General features: G+C 40.9%; 1 long non-coding RNA gene and 1 pseudogene across 5 annotated transcripts in view; one reads left to right on the top strand and one right to left on the bottom strand.

Annotated features, from left to right (window-relative positions):
- LOC105490373 (uncharacterized) overlaps nt 1-20,648 on the bottom strand; it is a 76,306-nt gene that overhangs the window by 41,389 nt on the left and 14,269 nt on the right. Inside the window, exons 5-6 of one of the 5 annotated variants that reach the window (XR_011619695.1) lie at nt 16,847-16,995; nt 14,921-15,155 (exon numbers count right to left, since the gene is read on the bottom strand). The exons of the other annotated variants lie outside the window; for them this stretch is intronic. This is a non-coding gene — a long non-coding RNA (uncharacterized lncRNA). Of the gene's footprint in view, nt 1-14,920; nt 15,156-16,846; nt 16,996-20,648 lie in introns of those variants that run through there. 5 annotated transcript variants of the gene reach the window in all.
- On the top strand, nt 17,518-18,350 carry LOC105490375 (60S ribosome subunit biogenesis protein NIP7 homolog pseudogene; annotated as a pseudogene).

The raw sequence follows: 20,648 nt of genomic DNA on the forward strand, positions 1-20,648 counted from the left end.
TCTGGAACTTGAATTTCTAGGGTCTATCCTCCATGCCTCAACTTTTCTCTCATATTTTCCACCATTTATTTTATTTCTCTATATTCTAGTAAATTTCATTTTCCAGAACATCAACTTGGTCTTCAGCAAATCCATTATTCCTTTTTTACTTCCAAGTATTCTTTTCTTTGGTATTTACTGATTGTTCTTTTTTCATAGTGGCTGTTTTTGGTTTGTCTGTTTTCAGAAATGGGGTCTCACTCTGCTGTCCTGGCTGGAGTACAATGGCACAATCACAACTTACTACAGCCTCAAACTCCTGGGCTCAAGGGATCCTCCTGCCTCAGCCTCCCAAACAGCTGAGATTACAGGCACATGCCACCACACCTGGCAGCCTCACTATTTTATCAGTGCAATCTCCTCTTGAATACCTTTAAGGATACTAATAATTTTTTCAAGTTCTCCTCTGCTCCCTAAATTACCTTTTTTCTCTGGGCTCAGTTGTTTGGATTTATTAATCTTGGACCTTCTGTTTAATGCTATGGTTTTTTCTGAAACCTTGTAAATCATAATCCACAAATGAAAAGCTTGGAGGATTAATGGAGATGGTTAGTGTTGGTTTTCCTTTTAGCCATGTATGTGTTTCCCCAACAAAAGTTCTTCTTGAATAGCTGCTTTAAAAGTCTCACATGCTAATTGCAATATCTTAGTCATTTCAGGACAAGTCTTCATTGTCTTTTCCTATATGGGTTCTGTTTTCCTGTTCCCTTTTATGTAGACCAATTTTGGGTTGTGTCTTCGACATTGGAATAATATGTTGTAAAGACTCTGGATACTATTCTGTTCCTCTAAAAACTTTTTTTAAGCAGGCAGTTAAATTGGCTGAAAAACTGTAATGAGCAGTAAGTCAAATCTCAGTCCAATTCTTTTAGTCTTCATTTAGGCTGCTTGGAATCTTCCCTGTGTCTGGTTAGTTCAAAGTGTGGAGCTCGGCACAGCATTTGGGCTGAATTTATATACAGAGTATAAGGTTCCCCTTCTTTGGCTTTCAATTTTGGGGAATTTCCTTCTCACTTTTCAGAGGTGATGAATGCCCCAAACTCTATCCTCTGGTATTTCAAGCCAGCAAGATGACGGATTTTTTTTTTTTTTTTTTTTTTTTTAACCTGGGTTTTTAGCCATCCGCCCCCATCCTTTACCCCTGCATGACACAGGTAAATAGGTGAGCCCGCCCTCAGGCCAAAAGCCATTAAAAAAAAAACAAAACAAAAAAACTCACCTAGCGTCATTCCCTTTTTTTCAAATGTTGACTCCTTGCCAGTACCTTCTTTCAATTGCTTTCAACTACTTTCAACTAGCCGTATTCTATATTTTGCCCAAAGTGTACAGTTATCTGTGGAAGTGTTAGTCTAAAGGAGGTACAAGACCATTGTCTGAAGTGGATACTCTCACTTGATTGGAAAGAGCTGGTTTGTGGTTCCATATAAGGGCGGGAGTTACAGCAGCAGATACCCTGTAGTGTTTGTGAGCAGGGAAGTGGTATGGCAGCTGGGAACATATCAAAAAATAAAGGGAATTTACTCATGGCTGAGGTGAGTGTTTCTGTGTAAATATCTCCTGGGTGGAGTGATTGCAACCTTCTAAAATTTCCCTTCCGTGTCTGTGATATGAGTACCACAATGTCTGTTCTGCTTCCCCTTCAAGGCACAGCAGCCATCCTAGGAGGCCGCCCCCTAAACCAGCACCCCATTTCCACAGAGAGCACTCCTCCAGATTTTAACTTGAAGGAGGCCACCCTGTGTCTATAGAGGAAGGTGGGGGATGACCAGCTGATAGGGAATGCACCCTTTAATTCGTTACCCTGACAAGTATTCCATAGTTCCCTAATGTTGTATGGATGAGCCAAGTTCCTAGCTTCCCCAGGGCTCCCTTAGGAAGAACCACATTCATCTCTAGTGACTTCAATTCCTCTGTTTTCACTTCTTCATTGGTTTGATCACATCTGCTTATCTTTGAATAATTTCTCAAAATATCTGACCTGCTGATGTCCTCTCTAGCACTGTTATGATTTTATTCTTATTTTAACATCTTTTCTATTATTTCAGTAAAAGATTAGGAGGAAGGGAAGTTCAGTACAATAGGTCTTTTTACCCTAAATAGGCGTTGTGCCAAACCCCTATTGACTCCAATGGGGATAGCACCAGATTCAAGGGACCCAGGATCAGCAAATGAGTCATGGAATTTTACTGGGGCAATTACATACAGGGGAGAGAGTTCAGTGGCAGTGGGCTGATCAGGAGAACTGCAACCACTTGCAAAAGGCATGCAGTTATATTTATATAGCATTTTCACTTAATCACTGCCCCCTAACAATCCTTACCTGGCAAACCTCATTTAACCTAAAACAACAGGCCTTGATCCCCTGTATGGCCCACAGTCCACAGGACGGGCTATGGGTTCAGATGTTTCTCATAGATAAAGAATGAATCTCTGTCTTGGCCACTGCCATATTCCTTAGCTCCGAACTCGAAGCACACATTTAGGTGGGTCTGCCATACAGGGTCATTCTCAGGGTATGCTTAAGTTAAGTTACTGCTATCAGGTACATCTACCATAAAACAGGAAACTTGAACTTGTTTTTTGAGCAAACGGGTCTATAATTGTGTCAAAGTTAAGAACACTAGCCAAGACATTCAGTGAAGGGAAGAAACCAGGCATAACACTATGTAAACAATTTAATCTCACAAATATTTATTAAGTGCCTACTTTTAACCTTCAGTAGGGTCCAGAGTTTCCATCATATTTTTATTTATTTATTTTTATTTATTTATTTTGAGATGGAGTCTCACTCTGTCACCCAGGCTGGAGTGCAGTGGTGCAATCTCGGCTCACTGCAAGCTCCACCTCCCAGGTTCACGCCATTCTCCTGCCTCAGCCTCCCAAGTAGGTGGGACTACAGGCACCTGCCACCGCACCCGGCTAATTTTTTGTATTTTTAGTAGAGACAGGGTTTCACCGTGGTCTCGATCTCCTGACCTCGTGATCCGCCCGCCTCAGCCTCCCAAAGTGCTGGGATTACAGGCGTGAGCCACCAAGCCCGGTTTCCATCATATTTTTAAAAGGGAATCTTTTAAAATTGCCATCGTTTGGTACAGGGAGTGCAGCACTGAATTACTTATAGCCTCTGCCCTTAGGAGTGTCACAGCTACATAATTTAACTGGGGTTTTCACTTTTCACTAGTTTATATTCTTTTTCTTTCAGAGTTTGAGGATTTGGCCCTTCCTTTTAATAGTTATCACCAAATTTTTCCCCTTAATCCCACATTTCTGGTTCTAAACCACAAGGTCTCCCCTCTTTCCAGTTAACTTTGCACAATATTCTTAAGACTTGTTTCTGGCCATTGCTCAAAAATACACATTGGGCAGATTCAAATTAGGTCCTCTATAATTACTTGTTTATTATTATAACTAATACGATGGTTGGTGCTAACATAACAGCATTTCTCAATTTAAAGCTAGAGCATTTTTCTTGTGAAGACCCAATTTAAATTCATTGGTTACAGAAACTCTACCAGAAGTATAACTAAAACAGCATTTCTCCAATTTCAGTGTGCATGAGAATCTCCTAGGATGTGTGTTCAAGATTCAGATTCCCAGGTCTCAATCCCAGAAATTTTGATTCAGCAAGCCTACAGTGAGTCCAGCAATCTGCCTTTTTAACAGGTATCACACATGATTCCATCGCAGGTAGTTCCTGACCTTGCTTTAAGAAACCCTGCTTTAAGCTATGCAATAAATCTCCAGCGGCTTCCACAGTGGCTGGACTAAATTACATTTTATGTATAAGCATTCCCTTTTCTTTGCAGCCTCGCTAACATCTGTTATTTTCTGATTTTTAATAATAGCCATTCTGACTGGTGTGAGAGGGTATCTCATTGTGGTTTTGATTTGCATTTCTCTGAGGATTAGTGAAATAACTAAAAATAGAACTACCATGCAACCCAGCAATCCCATGACTGGGTATACACCCAAAGGAAAATAAGGCATTCTACCAAAAGACATATGGACTCTTGTGTTCATCACAGCACTATTAACAATAGTAAAGACATGGAATCTACCTAGTGTTACAGGATCCTTGGAGTGTTTTTATGGCTGAGAACCTCTGTGGCCAGTGGCGCCTTTGTCCGAGTTTTGCCTGGGCACGCTGGGCTCGTTTTGCCCACTCAGCCTTGCAGGCTGTACTCTCAGCTCATGCTACCAGCCTGGGTCCCAAACCTGTCAAGGGCGAGTCAGACGTGGAATGGTGAGAGGTGTGTGAGCAAGCATGGTGTCTGGCCACTGCGTACAATCAGACATGCCGGATGCTGCAGCGGGGTGGGCAGCTCCAGGTGCCGGGACAGACGCTGGCTATCTGTGAGGCTACGGTAGGACCAGAAACACTGCAAGCAGCTTCTATGGCTGGCAATGGGGAATACAGTGGTGCCCGGAAGCTTGGAGACATCAGGAACTGCAGGACTCCCTCTTTGGGATTCACAGCCCTGGCTCGGGGAACTCCCAGGTCTGGGATCCCCAAAGGGCCACAGCTCTTCTTTCCTTCTCTTTGCCTGCAATGTGGCAAGCAAGGGGCAGGTCTCAGCCCTGTTTGTGCTACAGCTCTTTTAGCCTTACTATTCAGTGAGTGCTGAGACCAGGAAGAATGAGGTATACAGACAAGTGGAGGGTGAGCAAGATGAAGAGGAGCTTTTATTGAGCGACAGAACAGCTCAGGGGAAACCGCAGGGGCAGCTCCTTTCCACAGGCAGGGTGACCCAGTGAAATGGCTCCGTTGTCTGGGGTATATACCCTGGTTCTTTGTCACGGTCCAGAAAGAATTCAGGACACAGACACATACGGGGGGTGGGTTTAGGAGTGGAAAGTTTAATAGAAAAAGAAGAGAAAGAGAAAAGGTTTCCTCATGCTGAGAAAGTGGGTTGCCCAAAAGAGGTTCTCTGATTTGGGGCAGAATACAATAGATTTTGTACAGAAGCTTGAGGAAGCAGTGATTGATTTACATAGGGCTTAGAGGATTGATTTGACTACGTGTGCCATTTACACAGACCGTGAAAAAAACTGTCCCTCCCACCACAGTATTTTATTATGTAAATACGGCCTCTACCTGGTGGTGGCCATCATACCTGTACACGTAGTTTTACCTGGAGGTTGACATGACACCAGCACACGTGGTGACAAGGAAAAGAGGGTGGGAGATGCCATATTGAATGTATCTGGCTTCCAGGTACAGCTGCCAGCATTTACATATAAAAGCTCCTGGCCGGGCGCGGTGGCTCAAGCCTGTAATCCCAGCACTTTGGGAGGCCGAGACGGGTGGATCACGAGGTCAGGAGATCGAGACCATCCTGGCTAACACCGTGAAACCCCGTCTCTACTAAAAAATACAAAAATCTAGCTGGGCGAGGTGGCGGGCGCCTGTAGTCCCAGCTACTCGGGAGGCTGAGGCAGGAGAATGACGTGAACCTGGGAGGCGGAGCTTGCAGTGAGCTGAGATCCGGCCACTGCACTCCAGCCTGGGCAACAGAGCCAGACTCCATCTCAAACAAACAAACAAACAAACAAAAGCTCCTAGTTTGCATATCTATGCCAGACTCTTCAGGCTGCTTTCTGTTAAAGAAGAAATGGTTTGGGACTACTTTTTATTAAAGGAAAATTCCACTGATAACTCTTTTACCCTTTCTAGTCACCTAAAAATAATTTCTTAATAACTCCTGTATTACCAATGAGTGTTCAGCTTCTAGCAGAGAGGGTAGCTCCTCTCTGCTAGGCAAGTTGTCCCAACAAGTATTCAGCTATCAGCAGAGAGTAGCTCCTTTCTGCAGCTGGTCACCCAATGTCTGCTCAGGTCTGGCTGAGCCTGGGGCTTTCATGGGCCTCAGAGGGGAGGAAGTGCATGCTGATTGGTCCATGGGTAGCCATGGGCAGGCCTGGAAAAGGTGCCACAAGTTCCCACCCCTGTCCATGGGATTGGCAGCCCAATCCCCAGCCTTCAGGCCCTCCCTGGCCTGAAGATGGGGCCTCACTGGGGATCCACCCTATTCAGCCCAGGAACCTGTCTGCCTCCTGCTGCCATTCATGGTGCTCAGGCTGTAGCTGTCAAGGGGTTCCTATAGGTCAGTGCTGAGCTGCCCTCAGCACCCCATTGGCTTTCCTCCTATGCTCATCAGAGCCCAAAGTCCAGAGGGGGCCAAAGCGGCAGGGGGCTGGCATGTCAGCACTGCTCCAAGTGTGTACACTCCCAGTCAGGCTGCAATAGCACCCAGACTTGGCCCCAACTTTGCTCCAAGATAGGAGCAGCTGCTGACAGCAGGGAGAAGCCAGGCAGCAGGAGCAGGCACTTCTGAGCCTGTGAGGATGGTGGGGGCTTCCTGGGCCCCCAGGAATTCAGGATGCCTAGGTCCACAGCTGTGGTTTGGATGGCTGCAGCTGCACAGTTGGTGGAGGGGGACATTCTGCCTGCTCCGGAGAGCAGGAGGCCCAGGTCTGCAGCCACAGTTTGAGTGGCTGCAACTGTGCCCAGGAGAGTGGGTCTCCTGCCTCTTGCCTGCTCTGTGGAGCAGGCAGCTCAGTTCCACAGCCACAACTTGGGTGGCTGCAGCTGTGTCTGTGAGGATGGGGCTCCTGCGTGCTCACAGGTTGCGAGAGTACAGGGATGCCCAGATCTGCAGCCATGGCTTGGGCATTTGCAGAGGCAACCAAGGGGCTCTCACCCCAACTCAGAAGGGGCAGGGCTCCCACTTGTCCCTAGCTCCCACCGGCTCCATGGAGCATGCAGCCCCAGCCACACCTTCCTCCTGCAGCTGGCATGATGGCAGCAGCCACTCCAGATGGCCTGCCACTACCATCACTAGGTATCCATCAATGGTGAATTGATAAAGAAAATGTGGTATATACACACTACAGAATACTATGCAGCCATAAAAAAGAATGGAATCATATCTTTTGCAGGAACATGGATGCAAGCTGGAAGCCATTAGCCTAAGCAAGTTAATGCAGGAACAGAAAACCAAATACCACATTCTCACTTACAGTGGGAACTAAGCATTGGATACACATGGACGTAAGATGGGAACAATAGACACTGAAGACTACTGGTTGGCAGTGGGAAAGAGTGGGGCGAGGGTTGAAAAACTGCCTATTGGGTACTATGCTTACTACGTGGGCGATGGGATCATTTGTATCTCAGACCTCAGCATCACACACTATATCCATGTAACAAACCTGCACAGATACCCCATGAATCTAAATAAAAGTTGAAATTGTTTAAAAAAATATGCATTAACCCCTAGGGTGAGTAGAACATGCAGGTTTGTCCATTCAATCAAGATTCTGTGAAGTAACTCAGAGGTCTAAAACTACCTTAGTTATGTAGGCATTAGGGTGTGTGTGTGTGTGTTAGAAAAAGGAATAATAGAAGTTGGAAATGAGCTCAAATTTTTAAATGTAATCTTAATAAGTGTCACCTGAAGAGCAAAGGCACTCAAAGAATTAGGCCTGTTTTAAAATGGTGGTTTGAGAACAAAGAGTGATGGCTCCTCAGGAAGATGAACCATTACAATCAGGCTTCCCAAAACTCGTTTTATTATTAAATGAATAATAGTATGCTTACTGTGATCATATTTGCCACACACAAACACGGGAAAAAAACTTTAAAATCTATAACAAATATCACATATAGAAGCTTTTGGCATACCATGGAAAATTTAAAGCCAAATTTTAATATGTGACTCTTTGTTGTTATAACATCTAAAGCTACTTGCCATCACCATTTCTCTCCTCCATCCCTCTTACAAAGATTATATACAACGTAAATCATGCTTGAAGTAAAGAAAATGAATAGGGGAAAATAAAACTTCGATACCACTCCTTCAATCTTTAAAAATGTATTTTTGTTTCTTTTTTTTCTTACCATTTTTTTGGCAGTATCTTTTCACATATATGTCTGGTCCACCTATAATTAAGTTTTAAATTTTTATAAAAGAGGGCCAGGTCTTTTAAATCAACTTTTTACCAAGTGCTTTTGTGTTAGAAGTAACTATTCTAGTGAAGTGACTAAAGGGGACACATACATAGAAAACAGAAGAGAATAAAGTAGTAGAGCCAAACAGCATGAGTTCAAATCCCAGCTCTGCCACTTACTAGCCATATGATCCCAGGCAAGTTACTTAACTTCTCTATACCTCAGTTTCCTCATCTATAAAATGTGGATAATAATAGTACTTACCTCAAAATATTGTGATGAAGAATAAAGGAGTTAATATTTAACAAACACCATGTAAGTGTTTGTTAAATGGAATAATGAATGAACAAAGGGAGAAATCTACCATTTCCAGCCAAAAACATCATTATTGTGAATTTTATGAAGTTAAAAGAAACAAACATGAGACATCATTTTTCATTACCTCTCTGCCTACTCTTAAAAGTGTGGGGTTGTATTAGTCTGTTCCCATACTGCTATGAAGAAATACCTGAGGTTGAATGTGGCTGCTCACGGTCGGCGTGCTGCGGTGCAGAGCGGGCCGGGAAAAGTGATGCTGGTTAGCATGGTGAAACACCGTCTCTACTAAAAATACAAAAAATTCGCCAGGTGTGATGGTGGGCACCTGTGGTCCCAGCTGCTTGGGAGGCTGAGGCAGGAGAATGGCGTGAACCCAGGAGGCGGAGCTTGCAGTGAGCCGAGATTGAGCCACTGTACTCCAGTCTGGGTGACAGAGTGAGATTCCATCTCAAAAAAAAAAAAAAAAAGATATTTTGTTTCTTTATCCACCTTGTTTTTATAACACTTAAAAACCAGTACAAACCAAAAAACCTAGTTAAAGCTATTTTTTGGTTTGTAGTTTTAATTAATTTCCCCTAGGGTAGAAATTAAAGCTGGTAAGTCACACACACACACTTTGTTGGGGTAGGGGTGGCAGGTTGAGAGGCAGTGTACTTGGGTCAGCTACAACTAAAAACAGTATTTCAATTCCTAATTTTACTTATTTTATATGTAGACAGGGCCCTAGTGATAAGATGGTGTAAATAATTTAGGATATTCATGTTTTATAGTAAAGCATAAATATTTATTTTGCAAAATGTTTTCTAGTTTGAAGGATAGTCCATTATTAGGATTTGTAGATTAATCTGTATGGTGAAGGAATATCAGAGAAACGTGTAGGTTATTTATTTTCTGCAGTGTCATTTTGTCAAATGGTTGGTATTAAAACTGTTATTTTCTTTTTCTTTTTTTTTTCTTTTTTTTTTTTTCAGATGGAGTGTCACTCTGTTGCCAGACTGGAATGCAGTGGCATGATCTTGGCTCACTGCAACTTCTGCCTCCAGGGTTCAAGTGGTTCTTCTGCCTTAGCCTCCCAAGTAGCTGGGACTACAGGCCGGCACCATCACACCCAGCTGATTTTTGTATTTTTTTTTTTTTTTTTTTAGTAGAGATGGGGTTTCACCATGTTGGCCAGGATGGTCTCGATCTCTTGACCTTGTGATCTGCCCACCTTGGCCTCCCAAAGTGCTGGGGTTACAGGCATGAGCCACCGTGCCCGGCCCCCTCTTTTCTTATTCATTTTATAACCAGTGCCTAATTCTTGCTGACATTAGATTTTTAAAAAGAATTATGCTATACATCTTTATAAATTGTATATATATTTCTTAAATATTGCAATTGCCTAAGCATTGTATATTTTAAGGCTGTTTTCTCTTGCTCTCAATGTTGAGGAAAACTATAAATTGACCTATAATGCATCTACCATTACTGGTTTTGGTTAGTTTGATATTTATTGTTTTTAAACAGTTTCCAATATGGAAACTTTAACACCTTTTATACAGTTCTCTACTATTCAAGATAAAGATTATTTAAAATATCTCACCAGAAACTTATACTTTCACACTTTGTAATATTTAGTTTCTATAATTTAAGGAAGTGACTTTTTTTGTTTGGGTTAAGTAAAAAGCCTTTATTTGATTACCAGCATGAGAATTCACCTTGGTTTCTATTTTATGCATTTGTACGTTTTTTTCCTAATTATATGGAAGCTATTGGAACTTCTGTATTCAATGCTAAATACTAAGCCAAGGGGAGTATAATAGGTAAGTTTTTTCAGTGACTGTGTCTTTAGCATTCAGTCATTATAAGAAAATGATCAGAACAAAATCATTACATTATAAACATGTAATTCTTTTATATAGTGATTATCATGTACTGTATTGTAACTTTAAAATAAGCTATTAAACTAGTTTTTATGGTTCAACTAATGCAAAAAAAAAAAGAAAGAAATACCTGAGACTGGGTAATTTATAAAGAAAAGAGGTTTAATCGACTCACAGTTCCACATGGCTGGGGCGGCCTCAGGAAACTTACAATCATGGCAGAAGGGGACCTCTTCACAGGGCGGCAGGAGAAAGAATGAGAGCTGAGTGAAGGGGGAAACCCCTTACAAAACCATCAAATCTCATGAGAACTCACTATCATGAAACAGCATGGGGGGAGCCTCCCCCAAGATTCAGTTATCTCTACCTGGTCTCGCCCTTGACACATGGGGATTATTACAATTCAAGGTGAAATTTGGATGGGGACACAGAGCCAAACCTCAGGGGTTTTCTTCAATCTTCTTATACATATCTTGAAATGATAACTATTGTTAAAGTGATGGAAATTTCATTTGGTAGAACAACAGGCAGACTTGTGATCTTATTAAAACTGTTACTATGATTGAGGATTTCTTTCTAAGGGAACACAACATTCTCAGCATTCTCCCCCAACAAAACAAAAGAAACAGATTTCAAAACAAGGTCAAATGTAATATAGTGCTTAAAAAATAAAAACCATTAAAATTGTAGAGATTGATTCTATAGGAGAGCCAGATTAAGTTATTACCAATTTAATCTGAAAGTAGATATTGTAGAAAGAAACAAGCAAAGGGTTGGTTTTACAAAGATTTGTTATCTTATTAATAACAAATAGAATAATTTCAAACAAAAAAATATTGAATGTAGGTGGCAGATATCTTTCCAACTCTCTTTAGTCTCTTGCTATATCTTAACTTCCTTATTATAAAAGTTAAGTGCATCTCCTCTGGGCCCAGTTTCAATTACCTCAATGAAGCTGACAAAAACATCTCCAAAATTACACAGGTAAATGGATGCCCTTTAGTAATTGGTTGACTTCAAGCAGGTCTGGCCATGAAGTCAGACTATGAAGCAGATTTCCCAGGATGGAAAAACATGCACTCTCCCTTCTACAAGCCAACAGAAAATCATGAATGGCCCTTTCTCAAAGGACACAAATCCTGGGTACAGTGGTCTAGAAAATTTTCCAAGTTACTTAAAGTCACTTAGTGCATCTCCTTTCTCCTTCCTACACAGATAATCTTCCTGGCCTCTTGAGAGCACCATTCAGTCCAGGGTATTCTTAATGCACAAAATTACCACCTTTGGTCTTCTGAAAGACTGACAGGGACAGACTGAGATGAGAAAAGAATGTATTTCCTGCTTAGGATGCAGTTCAAAAACAATTAGAGAAACCATACATAATGGTACCTAATGTTGAATGTTGTGGCACAGGTTTTAAGCGTTATAGGATTTCTTCTTTCTGATGGCACAATTCAATTCAACATGCGATTTTTTTGAATAATGTTTACCACTTGTATACATGAGTGTAACCATGACCACAAGATGAATTTTTTTTTTTAAAAAAGACCCAAACAGCAGAACATTTTCAAGAAGTTTCAGAACACTTTAGGCATGGAGAGCATTGTGAAAGATTCCAGAGGGGGAACAATATGTCTACAAATGAAAAAGAATGTAATTTCTCATTAGAATACCTAGATGCTATAACTTCAACTTTCTGTGAAAAATAATTATGGACCTAACATTCTACACTCAGTAAAAATATCAAGCAATGAGAAAGTGAGAGAGAAAAAATGAAGTCACTTTCCAGCATGTAGAAATTCAGCAAGCTGATTTATCATGCACCCTTTCAAGAAAATTACTTGAAGATGTTCTCCAGCCAGAACAAGAATTAAATCCAAGAAAGGTAAAAACTCGAGATCCCAGAACACTGACTCCAACCCAGGACTTGGGTGAAAAAATGTCAGAATGACAGCTTGGCATCCAGCCCAGGGAGCAGCTGGTCCAGATTATAAGAAGAAGTCAGATGGTTCTGGGAAATCCGTCTTCAACAATTACATTACATCCCTTATCACAGATGGACTATGTTTAAGGAAGATAGATCATCTTAGTGTTTGATGAAGGCATACAATAAAAAATAAGACACTTTGAAATCATAGGAGTGTGAACAATGTTAACATAATAATAATAGAAATACTGTGTATTGATATTTTTTATTTTAGATTCAGCCAATGAATAAAGTATACAAGGATTAATTATGATTACAGAAGAGATGACAAAAGCTGACAAAAGTTGTGGGGGTGGGAGAACAGCGCATACAGAAGAGTGGGGAAAGGAGTAGAGGGAAGGATAGGAGTTCTAATTCACTCATCTTACTAATAATAGCTAACATTCGGTACTTAACATTGTGCCCATTCATGTTTATGAATTTATTCAGCTCATCTCCCAAAATGAAAAAACTCAGGGTTCTCTTAGAGGGACAGAACTAACAGGATATATATAAAGAGGAGTTTATTAAGTATTAATTTACATCATCACAAGGTCCTACAATAGGCTGTTTGCAATCTGAGAAGCAAGGAGAGACGGTCTCAAAAAAAAGTCCAAAAAACTCAGGTGAGCACTCGCAGTACCTGGTTTTAACTTCATATCGCTGAAAGAGGCACTGAAGAGATAGAAGAATCAGGCCTGAATCACCGCCGCCACCCCTCCCCCATCCTGGCAGTGGTAGGGAGTGGTGCAGAGAGCATTTCCGGGAATTTGGGGTGGAAGAACACAGCCACTGGGTGCTGTCCTGTTAGAGCAGAAAGCAAAACCAGACTAAACTCAGCTGACCCCTGCCTATAGAGGGAGAATTTAAACCAGCCCTAGCCAGAGAGGAATCATGGATCCCAGGGGTTTACACTTGAGTTCCCATGAACTTCGCCACTGAGGGCTGTAGTGCTGTCTGTCTCCAAGAAAACTTAAAAGGCAGTCTAGGCCATAAGGACTGCAACTCTTAGGCAAGTCCTTGTGCTGAACCAGGCCCAGAGACAGTGGACTAGGGGCATCACACCCACTGGGGCAGCTAAGAGAGTGCTAGCATCACCTTTCCCCTAACCCCAAGCTACACAGCTTGTGGCTCCCTTCCTTCCACTTGAGGAGAGAAGAGGAAATAGTGGGGGTGCGGGGAGTGGGGACTTTATCTTGGGTCTTGGATACCAGCTCAACCACAGCAAGACAGGGCACTGGTCAGAGTCACGAGGCCCCTGTTCCCGGCCTTAGCTCCCAGATGACATTTCTAGACACCCCTTGGGCCAAAAGGGAACTCACAGTATTGAAGGAGAGGACCCAGTGCAGGCGGCATTCATCACCTGCTAACAGAAGAGCTACTTACAAATAACACCCCAAATAACCAGCAGCAATACTCAGGTACTACATTGAGTGCCTTGGGTGAGCCTCTGAGACTTGCTGTCTTAAAAAAAGGGAAGAGGTGGACATTAAGAAAGTCAAGTGCAAGGAGCAAAGAGAGGTGGAAAGGATGTGGAGCTGATACAAAGGGGAAGATGGACAGAACAGACACATCAGAGGTTTTTATGAGGTTAAATGGAGTTTGGGCGTGTTAAAGCCAGAAGGATGAAAGGTTTGATCAGTTACTGGAACATTAGACTTTGATTTCTAAGACAGTTCAAATTCCCAGTTACAAAGTGTAATGCAATGAACAGGTAACTGAATTGGAGTGAAAATAAAGTGATTGGAGTTGAATTCAAGCAATAATAATATTTTGTATGGAACAACTGGTAGACCATTAAAAGTCTACAGGGTAATCGTAGCAACTGAGGAGCTTAAAGAACTAAGACTCAACAGCTGACATCATCAGAGAGGTCAACAGATGACACAGTGAAGGCATTTTTAGCAAGGAAGACTTCTTTGGAGCAGAGCAGAGGTAAGGACCCTGAGCTTTGCAAGGTCGTGATGTCTAGGATGTCAGAGCTGGAATTAAACTTCAAAATTTCAAGTTTCTGGTAGTTAACAGATCTACTCACAACATCTATTTCATAAGGTTCTTGTGACAGTCCGGTTAGATGACATATATAAATAACCTAGTGCAGTGGTAGCTAGTATTATAGTTAGTATAATTCACCTTGTTATGTACTCCTGGGAGTAGAGAGGAAACACATGTCATTAATCACATCCCTCATTTTCATTTAGGGGATTGGCTGCTGGAAAACAGACTAAGGGACCCACTGGATCATGCCACCATTCTGTGAATGGTCTAGATTCCAAAACTGGTTCCTCATTCAAAACACTGAATTTAGTTCATTCTGAACAAGACAAGTTACATTTGTTTTAAAAACTCCCTGAATGCATATAGGTAAAGAGAAATAAATCCGCCTTGAGTTTCACATGGGCAAGAGAATATATCATCTTAAGAAATAAAACAAATGAAACAAGTCCTTAGAAAGTTTTAGGAAATATACTATACTGCTATAAGACAGGAAGAAATAGCTCAAAATTGTTTTATTGGTCAGTTTTACCACCTTGATATAAAATGTACTACTAGAAGCTTAAAAAGAGCATGTCTTTTGAATTTTAATGAATTTTAGTGAAATTTAATTACAGATTGAAGTTAGATAAAAGGGTTGGTGGAATACAGGTCTAAATACTCATTATGTGTCCATTAATTAAACTGCTTATTATTAAATTAATATGTTAATTTTTTTGATGAATTACAATTAAAATTTTTTCATTTTGTGATAGACCTAGTTCATGGTCCCAGTTGTATATGATACAGGTGAACACTAATTCATAGCTCAACAACTATCATTTACTCTTTAAAGCATAAGTGTATATTATTCAATGATGTATCTATGGAAGACTTTTGTCTTAGACTCACTCAGTAGCTATATTTTTGATGGAATAAGGCAGAGACCTGAGCAAAGGTTGGTAACTGCGATTGAGGGAGTGGAGAATTTGGCTCCTTTTCTTCAAGAGCATTTTTTCTTCAACCTCTTGCTTTTCTTCAATGGCTTTTTGAAGGGAAAAGTCTTTATTACTAGGAAAATCACTTTTATATTACTCTTTAATTTTATTTTGAGTAATTTTTTTTCTTTTTGTGTATGGTTCTCTAAATTTTAACACATGTATAGATTCCTGTATCTACCACCATAATCAGGACATAAAACAGTTCCATCACCCCCCAAAAACTCCCTTGTGCTATTTCTTTTTGGTCACCTCGTCCCCCTACCCATAACTCCTGACAACCACTAATCTGTTCTCCATCTTTATAATTTTGTCTTTTCGAGGCAGTCATATAAATAGAATCATACAGTGTACTTTTCTAAGATCAAACCAAACAGAATCCCAAGGCTAGCAAATGGCTGATGTCACAAAATCATGCCATTTATAAAAATGCCATTTCTGAAAGTTTTACTATCTTTTCTTGAGTGCACCAAATACTGTTTTTCAATCTAGAAAGTACTAAGAACTCCAAAGACCCCCCCACTCCACCTGCTTTCTCTCAACAGTCTTAATCACAGACAATTGTCAGTATCTGTAAGATCCACATGTTAGTTTTCATCCTATAGGGCTGAGTCTGGGATGTTTTAGTCACGAAAATAGTATTTCTCAGAGCAGGGCCTCTCAAATGTCTCGTTACCATGAGGGGGTAACTTCAAAGCTATCAGTATATAGAAACTTCCCATTGTTCCAACACTTGTAAATATTGTTGTTATAGATCCTTTGCATGGTCTAATCATTGTGACACAAGAAGCTGGGGCCCATAGTCTTTCCCAAATGTTTCTGAGGTTGCGCAGAGGATTCAGCCACTACTTCGTGGGTATAGTCTGCCATCTACAGTCCACAGGTGGTCTTTGCATGCTTGCTTTCATGGTAGTTTCAAAATGAGATTTAAATGCAAATAATGTTTTAGTGTCTCTTGTGAAAGAATGGAATAGTACATCTGGATTTCTTATCCACAATCTGATGATCTGACTCCCTCATTCAGAACATTATACCTAGCTAAAACTCTGTCCAAATTCCCTTAATATTGGGCCAGAATTTGGGTATCACTGATCTGAAGAAAAAAATATTGGGGAGTGAGTTATATCAGTGTAATTGTGGGGTAGCTTACATGGTTTGAGGTTTGTACGTTTAGTTTACACACTTAGAGTTTCAATTAAGGTTCCCAGCTGTTGGCAAAAAAAAACCTCTTTCCTCGTGCAGACTTAAATTCTGTGGTCAGAAATGCAGAAGGAAAGGTAGAAAAAAAAGTAGATCAAGTCTTTGCAATTTTATTTCTCTTTTCCTCACCAGATTCTTTTATTATCAAGATTCAGGCCTCAACTCAAATGTCACCTTCCAGAGAGGCTTTCTCTGACCAATTGGGTAAAGCGGCTATTCTGTCCTTCTCATCCCCATTACTTTCTAGCCCATTACCCTGATTTTATTTCTTCATATCACTTAGCACTAACTTAAACTAATCTGATTCAGTCATACATCTATATATTTATTGTCTTTATTTCTTCCCCCTCACCACTAGAGCAAGTACCTTTTTCTGTTCACTACCACATCCCCAATGCTTAGAACAGAGCATGACCCATAATACGTGCTTTAAAAACACTGGTTGAAAAAAAATTAATAGATGCAGTTATTTGGTGACACTGGCCATCTAAAGATTTAGTTTGGTCTGGTTAGAAAAGTCTACACCATGAATGCTCACCTCAAGCGTCTCCGAACTGCGGGGAACTCCTGAAACCATAGCAGTGGACTGGGAAGAGTTTTCTGAGCAGCCCATCCTGGGAGTTTTGGAGAGCACTGTTTTAATTGCTGGAGGAAAATAGCTTTTAAAAGCAAATTTGAGATTGTGATCTGATAAAAAAGAAATGTTAATGTAAGATTCAAAAACTTGGACCCTGATCCCTAGATTTAAGAGGAGCTCTAACAATAATTATCCCCAGAGTTCCAGTTTCAGGTAAGAAGGAGTAAGCATGCTTCACACCTTTTCTCACACTGAATGTAATTACAAACCCTGGACAGAAGGCAAGAACAAGTATTTGAAGACTCTGAAAAGTAAATAACAGCAACCAAATTTTGTAGTAGCATTAATCTAAATCCATACATATCAATCATAACATGAATGTAAACGATCTGAACATACTAATTTTAAAATAGGAATTTTCCCTAAGCTCATCAAGCAGTATACATTTTATATATACAAGTTAAATGTAAAAACTTCTTTTACATGTCAGACTTCAATAAAGTGAGATTTTTTAAAAAATTAAATTGTCAAAATGGATTTTTAAAAACCATAACCCAACTCTATGCTATTTACAAGAAACACAACTCAAAGATAATACACTTTGATTAAAAGTGTGGGCGTGTGCCTATAGTGCCAGTTACTTGAGAGGCTGAGGCAGGAGGATCACTTGAGCCCAGGAGTTCGAGGCTGCAGTAGGCTATGACTACTGTACTCCAGCTTGGACAACAGGGCGAAATTCCATCTCTTAAAAATAAATAAATAAGACCGAGGTACGAGGATGTGGTGTTCCAACCCAGCGGGAAAATGCGGACTTTGACTGAAGAGGAGACCCGTGTCATGTTTAAGAAGACTGGGAAATACATCAGGGAGACTCTTCAGCTGCTGGTGTACCAACCCGATGGCACCTACTGTTTCTGGCTGCACAATGACCAGGTGTACTATGTGAGGGAGATTATGAAGCTGGATGCCAATATCTCCGGGGACAAGCTGGCGTCACCGGGGACCTGCTTCAGAAAATTCACTAAGACCCACAAGTTTTGGTTCACGTCAGAGCCCTGAATTACCTTGCACCTTATGCCAACTATAAAGTGTGGATAAAGCCTGGTGCGGAGCAGTCCTTCGTCTTTGGGAACCATGTATTGAAATATGGTCTGGGTCAAATCACCGAAAATACTTCTCAGTACTGGGGAGTGGTGGTGTACTCCATGGCAGACATCCCTTTGGGTTTGGGGGTGGCAGCAAAATCTACACAAGACTGAAGAAAAGTAGACCCCGTGGCGATTGTGGTACTTCACCAAGCTGCATTGGAGAATATGCGCGGCATGAAGAGACACTGACTCAAAACGAAGTCATTGCAAGGACAGACAGCTGTGTGGAAGGGCCGAGCTTTGTTTCCTGTGTTCGTGTAGACTCCACCAGCATGTTGAATTTTGTCAACACTATGGCCTCTTCAGGGACATCTTAGTTTACTGTACTCTCTATCACTGACAGATGCAGGCCGGATTCTTATTACATACAGAGATGGCTCAAAAATGGGGTTTCAGATTTTTGTGTTTGTGATGAAACAGAATACTCTGTTTCAAAAAAAATTAAAATAAATAAATAAGAGGAAGGGAAATATACACATTCTCATAGGAAAGCAAACATGTCTTCCATATGAAGCAAGTAGTACACTATTCATTTGTGTATTCATTCATCAAATATTTACTGAAAATATACTAGGTTCAAGACATGATGCTCAACATTTTTATGTGACTCATAATCTTAAAAGCCATATTTAAGAGTGAATTATGTTAGTCGGGAGACCAGATGATAGTACCTGAATCAGAGTAGATAGGTAGAAATTGTAAAAATTCACAAATAAAATTAAAAAAACAAAAACACCTACAATCCAATACTTCAGATAGCTTTTGATCTATAAAGGCAAAATTTCCACATGTGCATCAAGATCGTCAGGCAAATTCATTAAGTGGAAATAAAACGGAGAGCGCAAAATCAGTTGAATAAAAGAAATAATTGTATTCTTGATTGAGTTATACATCCTTCTTTTAAATAAGCATGTTTAACAAAATTGAGGCAGCAAATACAGTAATCGGTCCACCACTGTCACATGGAAAATACTATTACAATTACAAGAGAAGTTAAGACAACGTTAGAATCCTCATTGATGGGGAGTATTATGTGTATCTTCTACTCTATTTTTTGTTAAATAGATATACTTTTCTTTAAAGTAGGTTTTTGTTGTTTTTTTGGTTTTGTTTTTTGTTTGTTTGGTTTTTTTACCATTTCTACCCCTCCCAGTCCAATCCAGTTACCATCATCTGGGCTCCTGATTAACGCACTCTTAACTATGTCTTTTAAGATTATGAGTTACGGCGGGGCGTGGTGGCTCACGCCTGTAATCCTAGCACTTTGGGAGGCGGAGGCGGGCGGATCACGAGGTCAGGAAACCGAGACCATCCTGGCCAACACGGTGAAACACCGTCTCTACTAAAAATACAAAAAAATTAGCCGGGCGTGGTGGCGGGCGCCTGTAGTCCCAGCTTCTCGGGAGGCTGAGGCAGGAGAATGGCCGTGAACCCGGGAGACGACGGAGCTTGCAGTGAGCGGAGATGGAGCTTGCAGTGAGTGGAGATCGCGCCACTGCACTCCAGCCTGACAGACAGAGCGAGACTCCGTCTCAAAAAAAAAAAAAAAAAAAAAAAAAAGATTATGAGTTACTATCTAAAAATGTGAAGAATATTATACCTTAAACTTAGTAAATTTTTAATAAATGTTTGATGAACGAATGCATAAATGAATGACATGATACTTGTTTGATATGAGAGACATGTTTGCTTTTCTGTTGGGACTTAGAGATTCCAGAAACATTAAGTTGGATATTGCTACAGTCCTAGGAGAATAATGGGAAACTCTTTCAAAGCACTTACCATGTGTCAGAGACTGTTCTAAGTGCTTCATAAATATTTACTGCTCTAGTCTTAACAAACGTATTAAAAAGCTTTTATTACTAACCCCAGTTTTAGACAAGGAAACTGAGGCACAAAGGGTTTTAATACCTTGCTTAAATTCTGCTTTTTTTTTTATTTTTGAGACAGTCTCACTCAGTCGCCCAGGCTGGAATGCGGTGGCGCAATCTCAGCTCACAGCAAGCTCAGCTCACTGCAAGCTCCGCCTCCCAGGTTCATGCCATTCTCCTGCCTCAGCCTCCGGAGTAGCTGGGACTACAGGCACCCGCCAATACACCCGGTTAATTTTTATTTTATTTTATTTTATTTTTTGTATTTTTAGTAGAGACGGGGTTTCACCGTGTTCGCCAGGATAGTCTCCATCTCCTGACCTCGTGATCCACCCGTCTCGGCCTCCTAAAGTGCTGGAATTACAGGCGTGAGCCACCGCGCCTGGCCAAATTCTGCTTCTTAAAGAACTAGTAAATGATAGACATGGGATTCAATGTCTTGTAGTCTAGTTCCAAAGTTCCCACTCTAAACTGCTACTGAGTTTATATTCCAGTAGGTCTCTAAGTTGAATGTGCATCAGAATCACATTTAACTTGTTAAAACAGACTTCTGGGCCCTATCCACAGAGACTCTGATTCAGTTGGCCTAGGGTATATGCTGAGATTTTGCTGATCTAACAAGTTCCCAGGTGATGCTGATTCTTTTGGTCCAAGGTGCTGAAGTATACTTGAGAAGAAATCAAATTGCTACTGTGGACATTTCTTCAGTCTAATCCACTCTGACTGAAGATAGAGGTTCCTGAT

The sequence above is a fragment of the Macaca nemestrina genome, chromosome 2 (assembly GCF_043159975.1).
Source record: "Macaca nemestrina isolate mMacNem1 chromosome 2, mMacNem.hap1, whole genome shotgun sequence".
Classification (NCBI taxonomy): Eukaryota; Metazoa; Chordata; class Mammalia; order Primates; family Cercopithecidae; genus Macaca; species Macaca nemestrina.